We start from the raw sequence: 8788 nt of genomic DNA on the forward strand, positions 1-8788 counted from the left end.
ACCCCATTAAAAAACCTTTTTCCCACCTCACTCTCTTCATTGCAATAAAACCTTAAACAACCAAAAATATCCACAACTTTGCCACCTTCACATATTAACTATCATTCATGGTGTCTTCGGGTTCTAAAAGAAGGAAGGTGGTGCACGAATTGTGAATCACACTTTTCACAACTCGTACCACTAACCAGCAAGTGCACTGGGTCATCCAAGTAATACCTTACGTGAGTAAGGGTCGAATCCCACAGAGATTGTTGGTTTGAAGCAATCTATGGTTATCTTTCAATTCTTAGTCAGGAAGTCAATTTTATTTATCAGTTGAATTGCGAATAAACAAGAGAGTATGGGTTAAAGGTTACTTGTTATGCAGTAATGGAGAATATGTTGGAGTTTTGGAGATGCTTTGTCTTCTGAATCTCTGCTTTCCTCTGTCTTCTGATTCACGCACGCACGTCCTTCTAAGGTAAGCTGTGTGTAGGTGGATCACCGTTGTCAATGGCTACCATCCATCCTTCCAGTGAAAAAGGGGTCCAGGTGCGCTGTCACCGCATGACTAATCATCTGCAGGTTCTCAGTTGTACCGGAATAGGATTTACTATCCTTTTGCGTCTGTCACTACGCCCAGCACTCGCGAGTTTGAAGTTCGTCACAGTCATCCAATCCCAGAATCCTACTCAGAATACCACAGACAAGGTTTAGACTTTCCGGATTCTCATGAATGCCGCCATCAATCTAGCTTATGCCACGGAGATTCTGATTAAGGAATCTAAGAGATATTCATTCAATTTGATGTAGAACGGAGGTGATTGTCAGACACACGTTCATGGATTGAGGAAGGTGATGAGTGTCACTGATCATCACCTTCTCCATAGTTAGGCGCAAATGGATATCTTAGATAGGAACACGCATGTTTGAATGGAAAACAGAAATACTTGCATTAATTCATCGAGACACAGCAGAGCTCCTCACCCCAACAATGGAGTTTAGAGACTCATGCCGTCAAAGAGTACAAAGTTCAGATCTAAAATGTCATGAGATACAAAATAAGTCTCTAAAAGTTGTTTAAATACTAAACTAGTAGCCTAGGTTTACAAAAAATGAGTAAACTATGATGGGTGGTGCAGAGATCCACTTCTGGGGCCCACTTGGTGTGTGCTGGGATTGAGACTTAAACAATTCACGTGCATAAGGCTGTTTTGGGCGTTCAACGCCAGGTTTGGATCCATTTCTGGCGTTGAACTCCAACTTTTAATCCTTTTTTGGCGCTGGACGCCGGAATTGGGCAGAGAACTGGCGTTGAACGTCAGTTTACATCGTCTATCCTTGAGCAAAGTATGGACTATTATATATTGCTGGAAAGCCCTGAATGTCTACTTTCCAACGCACATAGAAGTGCGCCAGTTTTATTTCTGTAGCTCCAGAAAATCCACTTTGAGTGCGGGGAGGTCAGAATCCAACAGCATCAGCAGTCCTTTTTCAGCCTGAATCAGATTTTTGCTCAGCTCCCTCAATTTCAGCCAGAAAAATACCTGAAATTACAGAAAAACACACAACTCATAGTAAAGTCCAGAAATATGAATTTTTCCTAAAAACTAATGGAAATAAACTAAAAACTAACTAGAATATACTAAAAACTATATGAAATTAACCCCAAAAAGCGTATAAAATATTTGCTCATCACAACACCAAACTTAAACTGTTGCTTGTTCTCAAGCAACTAGACAAATAAAATAGAAGACTAGTAGGTTGAGAAGCAATAATATCTCAGAGTTTTTGAGTGAAGCTCAGATTCTAATTAGATGAGCGGGACTAGTAGCTTTTTGCTTCCGAACAGTTTTGGCATCTCACTTTATCCATTGAATCTCAGAGTGATTGGCATCTATAGGAACTTAGAATTCAGATAGTGTTATTGATTCTCCTATTTCAGTATGATGATTCTTGAACACAGCTATTTCATGAGTCTTGACCGTGGCCCAAAGCACTTTGTTTTCCAGTATTACCACCGGATACATAAATGCCACAGACACATAATTGGGTGAACCTTTTAGATTGTGACTCAGCTTTGCTAAAGTCCACAATTAGAGGTGTCCAGAGTTCTTAAGCACACTCTTTTTTCTGCTTTGGACCTTGACTTTAACCGCTCAGTCTCAAGTTTTCACTTGACACCTTCACGCCACAAGCACATCGTTAGGGACAGCTCGGTTTAGCCGCTTAGGCCAGGATTTTATTCCCTTAGGCCCTCCTATCCACTGATGCTCAAAGCCTTGGGATCCTTTTTATTACCCTTGCCTTTTGGTTTTAAGGGCTATTGGCTTTTTTTTTTGCTGCTTTTTCTTGCTTCAAGAATCATTTTTAAGATTTTTTAGATTATCAATAACATGTCTCATGTTCATCATTCTTTCAAGAGCCAACATATTTAACAGTCTTATTAAAACTCGAAATTTTATTGCCTCTTATTCAAAAGATCTACTATTTTATTCATGTTTGCTGATGATGAGAAAAATAAACTATGGCTTAATTGGAGATAAAATCAAAATAGATACTAATTACTACTATATGACTCCTAAGGTGAACTTCTATAATGACACTATCATAGAGTTAAAGCAGAAATTGGAATTTAACAACCTTTGTTCTAGGAAGTGGATGTTCCTCTGATCCGTGGGGTGCTTGGTCCTTCAAGAGATAACTTCTGGCGCTTCAATTCCCTTAAGTCACGCCCTTGATCCTCTTGTTCTTTAAACATATAGGTAAGAATTTGACTGTGTTCCTTCTGTTCTTTTATTATTTGTTCCATAGCTTCCCGTATCTTGGTAACAGACGTCTCAAGATACTCCCAGTATTCAGATTGAGGGATTTCTGGGAGAAATTCCTGTGTTTTCTTCTTGGTGGGATCATCCTGTGCTTGTTATTTTTCCATTGATGCTTTGGTGATTGGTTTCTCAACTGAGATATACTCAGTTATTCCCATCCTTACTCCGGCGTCCTTGTAGAGCAGAGAAATCACGCTTGGATAAGCCAACCTGGCCTCTTTAGAATTTTTGTTAGCAATTTTGTAGAGTTCAGCTGAGATTAGCTGATGAACTTCCACTTCTTTTCCCATCATGATGCAATGGATCATCACTGCTCTTTTAACAGTGACTTCAGAACGGTTGCTAGTGGGCAACAGAGAATGCCCAATGAAGTCCAGCCATCCTCTGGCGACTGGTTTGAGATCTTCTCTCTTGAGTTGATTTGGGACACCCTTTGTGTTGGTGGTCCATCTGGCTCCAGGGATACATATGTCCTCTAGAATCTTATCCAGGCCCTTGTCTGTTCTCATCATTCTCCTGTTGAAGGAGTCTGGATCATCTTTCAGCTGAGGTAGCTTTAAGATCTCCCTGATCCTGTCAGGGTGGGTATGAACAATCTTTCCTCTGACCACGGTCCGATAGTCATAGAAAGCAGTCCCAGATAGTTTCTGCTTGTCAGTTTGCCACATATTAGCATAGAACTCCTGAACCATGTTCCTCCCTACTTTTGTTTCAGGATTAGCTAGGACTTCCCAGTTCCTGATTCGAATTTGCTCCTGGATCTCCGGATATTCATCTTCTTTCAGATCGAATCTAACTTCCGGGATCACTGATCTCAGACCCATTATTTTGTTATAATGGTCTAAATGTTCTTTAGATAAGAACTTCCCTTGATTCCAAAGTGGTTTTGGAACGCTCTCTTTCTTGCCTCTTGGAGTGGGTTGTTTTCCTTTAGGAGCCATGATCTTAGTGATCGCGGATAAACACACCAAACTTTGAGGTTTGCTTGTCCTCAAGCAAAAGAAAAGAAAGGAGAGGGATAGAAGGAGAGCTAGGTGCAATTGTTGATGGAAGGGAAGGGAGGCCGAACCCAAATTTAAAGGGAGGGAGGGTGGGTTTTCGAAAAAAGAGATAAAGATATGATAAAAAAGATTGATTTGGAAAAGATAAGATAGAAGATATGATAAGAGAGGATATAGTTTATAATTGAAAAGATATGAAAGATTTTTGAAAAAGATAGATCTAGATTTTGAAAAAGATAAAGTGGAGATTTTGAAAAAGATATTGATGAGTTGAAAAGATAGATTTGTTTTTAAAAAGATTTGAAAAGAGTTGGATTGAATTTGCAAAGAGGGTTTGTGCTTATGGATTAAGATATATTTGATATTTTTAAAGTAGGATTTTTAGAGATTGGGGATTTTAGAAATCAGGGTTCTTAACATGTTTATGTAAAAAAAATCATGCATTGAAACATAAAATTTAAAATTAGAATGAAAAATATGTAGAAAAACGAATTTGGCTCCTCCCTACCATCCTGGCGTTTGAACGCCCAAACAATGCCTGTTTTGGGCGTTCAACGCCCAAATGCTGCTCTCCTGGGCGTTCAACGCCCAATTGTTGCACTTTTCTGGCGTTGAACGCCAGAAAGCTATCCTTTACTGGCGTTCAGCGCCCACTGGATGCCCCTTTTGGGCGCTAAACGCCCAAAATGGGCCATCACTGGCGTTTTCTTGCCAGTGAGCTCCCTTTCTCTGTTTTGTGTGTAGATTCCTTCTGTAACCCTGTGAATTTATGAAAATGATGATTTACCTTAGTATCAATGAACTCTATACAAACAAATAAAAATAAAAATAGAAATAGGGCAAAATGCTTAGAGGATTGATGCCCCATGGCTGGGTTGCCTCCCAGCAAGCGCTTCTTTATTGTCTTTAGCTGGACCTTGCTGAGCTTTTAGTCTAGCTTCAGCCTTGAGCATTCTTGCTCAACGTTTCCTTCAAGATAGTGCTTGATTCTCTGTCCATTGACAATGAACCTCTTATCAGAATCAATATCTTGAAGCTCCACAGAACCATATGGTGATACACTTGTAATCACGTATGGTCCCCTCCACCGGGATTTCAATTTCCCGGGGAATAGCCTGAGTCTAGAGTTGAACAGCAGAACCTTCTATCTTGGTTCAAAGATTCTAGATGACAGCTTTCTGTCATGCCACTTTTTTATTTCTCTTTATAAAGCTTGGCATTTTCGAAAGCTATGAATCTGAATTCCTCTAGCTCATTTAACTGGAGCAATCTTTTTTCTCCTGCTAACTTGGCATCAAAGTTTAGGAATCTGGTTGCCCAGTAGGCTTTATGTTCTAGTTCCACGGGCAGGTGACATGCCTTACCATACACAAGTTGGTATGGAGAGGTCCCTATAGGAGTCTTGAATGCTGTTCTGTAAGCCCACAGAGCATCATCCAAGCTCCGTGCCCAATCCTTTCTACGGGTACTTACTGTCCGTTCTAGGATTCTCTTTAATTCTCTGTTAGAGACTTCAGCTTGCCCATTAGTTTGTGGATGATATGGAGTAGCCACCTTATGGCGAATTCCATACCGAACCATGGCAGAGTAAAGCTGTTTATTGCAGAAGTGAGTGCCCCCATCACTGATGAGTACTCTAGGGACACCAAACCTGCTAAAGATATGTTTCTGGAGGAACTTCAGCACTGTTTTAGTATCATTGGTGGGTGTGGCAATGGCTTCAACCCATTTTGATACATAGTCAACTGCCACCAGAATATAAGTGTTTGAGTATGATGGTGGGAAAGGTCCCATGAAGTCAATTCCCCATACGTCAAACAACTCAATTTCCAAGATTCCTTGTTGAGGCATGGCGTAACCATGAGGCAGATTATCAGCTCTTTGGCAACTGTCACAGTTACGTACAAACTCTCGGGAATTTTTATAGAGTGAGGGCCAATAGAAGCCATATTGGAGGACCTTGGTGGCTGTTCGCTCACCTCCAAAATGGCCTCCATATTGAGATCCATGGCAATGCCACAGGATCCTATGTGCTTCTTCTCTAGGCACACACCTACGGATTATTCCGTCTGCACATCTCTTAAAGAGATAGGGTTCATCCCACAAGTAGTACTTTGCATCAGTAATTAATTTCTTCTTTTGTATCCTGTTGTGCTCCTTGGGTATGAACCTTGCAGCTTTATAGTTTGCAATATCGGCAAACCATGGTGTTTCCTGAATGGCAAATAAATGCTCATCCGGAAAAGTCTCAGAGATCTCAAGAGAGGGGAGGGGCGTCCCTTCTACTGGCTCTATCCGGGACAGATGATCAGCCACTTGGTTCTCTGTCCCTTTTCTGTCTCTTATTTCTATATCAAACTCTTGCAGAAGCAACACCCATCTGATGAGCCTGGGTTTTGAATCCTGCTTTGTGAGTAGATATTTAAGAGCAGCATGATCAGTATACACAATCACTTTTGATCCTACTAAGTATGATCTGAACTTGTCAATGCCGTAAACCACTGCAAGTAATTCTTTTTCTGTGGTTGTGTAATTTTTCTGGGCATCATTTAGAACGCGACTAGCGTAATAAATGACGTGCAGAAGCTTGTCATGCCTCTGTCCCAACACTGCACCAATGGCGTGATCACTAGCATCACACATTAGCTCAAATGGTAATGTCCAGTCTGGTACAGAAATAACTGGTGCTGTGACCAGCTTAGTTTTCAGCGTTTCAAACGCCTGCAGGCACTCTGTGTCAAACACAAATGGCGTGTCAGCAGCTAGCAGATTGCTTAGAGGTTTTGCGATTTTTGAAAAATCCTTTATAAACCTCCTATAGAATCCTGCATGCCCCAGAAAGCTTCTGATTGCCTTAACATTGGCAGGTGGTGGTAATTTTTCAATTACCTCTATGTTTGCTTGATCCACCTCTATTTCCTTGTTTGAGATTTTATGCCCAAGAATAATCCCTTCAGTCACCATGAAGTGACATTTTTCCCAGTTTAAAACTAGGTTGGTCTCTTGGCATCTTTTCAGAACAAGTTTCAGGTGATCAAGACAGGAGCTGAATGAGTCTCCATATACTGAGAAGTCATCCATGAAGACTTCCAGACATTTTTCCACCATATCAGAGAAAATAGAGAGCATGCATCTCTAGAAGGTTGCAGGCACATTACACAGCCCAAATGGCATCCTTCTATAAGCAAACACTCCGGATGGACATGTGAATGCTGTTTTCTCTTGATCCTGAGGATCTACTGCAATCTGGTTATAGCCTGAGTAGCCGTCCAAAAAGCAGTAATAATCATGACCTGCTAGTCTTTCTAGCATCTGGTCTATGAATGGTAAAGGAAAATGATCCTTTCTGGTGGCTGTATTGAGCCTTCTGTAGTCAATACACATGCGTCACCCTGTAACTGTTCTTGTAGGAACCAGTTCATTTTTTTCATTATGAATCACTGTCATGCCTCCCTTTTTTGGGACGACTTGGACAGGGCTCACCCAGGGGCTATCAGAAATAAGATAAATAATCCCAGCCTCTAGTAATTTGGTGACCTCTTTCTGCACCACTTCCTCTAATAAGATTTTGTGCATGCATCTAGCTGGGCTTATGCCCTTAAGGTCACCTATGGACCACCCAAGAGCTGTCTTGTGTGTCCTTAGCACTTGAATAAGTGCTTCCTCTTCCTGTGAATTTAAGGCAGAGCTTATGATCACTGGAAAAGTGTCACCTTCTCCCAGAAATGCATATTTCAAGGATGGTGGTAATGGCTTGAGCTCGGGTTTAGGAGGTTTTTCTTCTTCCAAAAGAAATTTCAGAGGCTCTTTCATGTCCTCTGAATCCTCTAAATCAGGCTGAACATCTTTAAAGATGTTTTCCAACTCTGATTCGAGACTCTCAGCCATGTTGATCTCTTCTACCAAAGAGTCAATAAGATCAACTTTCATGCAGTCTTTTGATATGTCAGGATGCTGCATGGCTTTGACAACGTTCAACTTAAACTCATCATCATTGACTCTTAGGGTTATTTCCCCCTGTTGGACGTCAATGAGGGATCGTCCAGTTGCTAGGAAGGGTCTTCCTAGAATGATAGTAGCACTCTTGTGCTCCTCCATTTCCATCACAACAAAGTCAGTGGGAAAGGCGAATGGCCCAACTCTGACAATCATGTCTTCAATCACGCCTGATGGGTATTTAGTGGAGCCATCAGCAAGTTGGAGACATATCCAGGTTGGTTTAACTTCTTCAGTTAAGCCAAGCTTTCTAATAGTGGATGCAGGTATTAGGTTGATGCTTGCCCCAAGATTGCATAAAACTGTCTTGGTGCATTGACCTTCTAATATGCATGGTATCAGAAAACTCCCATTGTCTTTAAGCTTTTCAGGAAAGCTTTTCAGAATGACTGCACTGCATTCTTCAGTAAGGAGAACTCTTTCTGTTTCTCTCCAATCCTTTTTATGACTCAAGATCTCTTTCATGAACTTGGCATAAGAAGGTATTTGCTCAAGTGCTTCTGCAAATGGAATCTTTATTTCAAGAGTCCTGAGATAATCTGCAAAGCGAGCAAAATGCTTATCTTGCTCCTCTTTCCGGAGTTTTTGAGGATAAGGTATCTTGGCTTTATATTCTTCAACCTTAGTTGCTATAGAAGCCTTTTTAGAGGGGTTGCTTTCAGCATTTGTGTGTGTCTGATCTCTCACTGGCAATTGAGTGCCAGAGTTAGAAACTGGAGTGACGTTAGATGCAAACTCCTTGTCTGTTCCTGGCGTCTGAACGCCAGAACTGTGCCCATTTTGGGCGTTCAGCGCCAGATCTTGCCCATTTTGGGCGTTCAACGCCAGATCCTTGCCTATTTCTGGCATTGAACGCCAGTCCTGCCTTGTTTCTGGCGTTGAACGCCAGTCCTGAGCATGGTCTGGGCGTTCAGCACCAGCCTTCCACCAAATTTCTGGCGTTTTAGTTCCAGAATTACTTTTCCCTGGGCTCTTACTGTCCTC

This window comes from Arachis ipaensis, chromosome B3 (genome assembly GCF_059453495.1).
Source record: "Arachis ipaensis isolate K30076 ecotype BB chromosome B3, ASM5945349v1, whole genome shotgun sequence".
NCBI classification, from domain to species: Eukaryota; Viridiplantae; Streptophyta; class Magnoliopsida; order Fabales; family Fabaceae; genus Arachis; species Arachis ipaensis.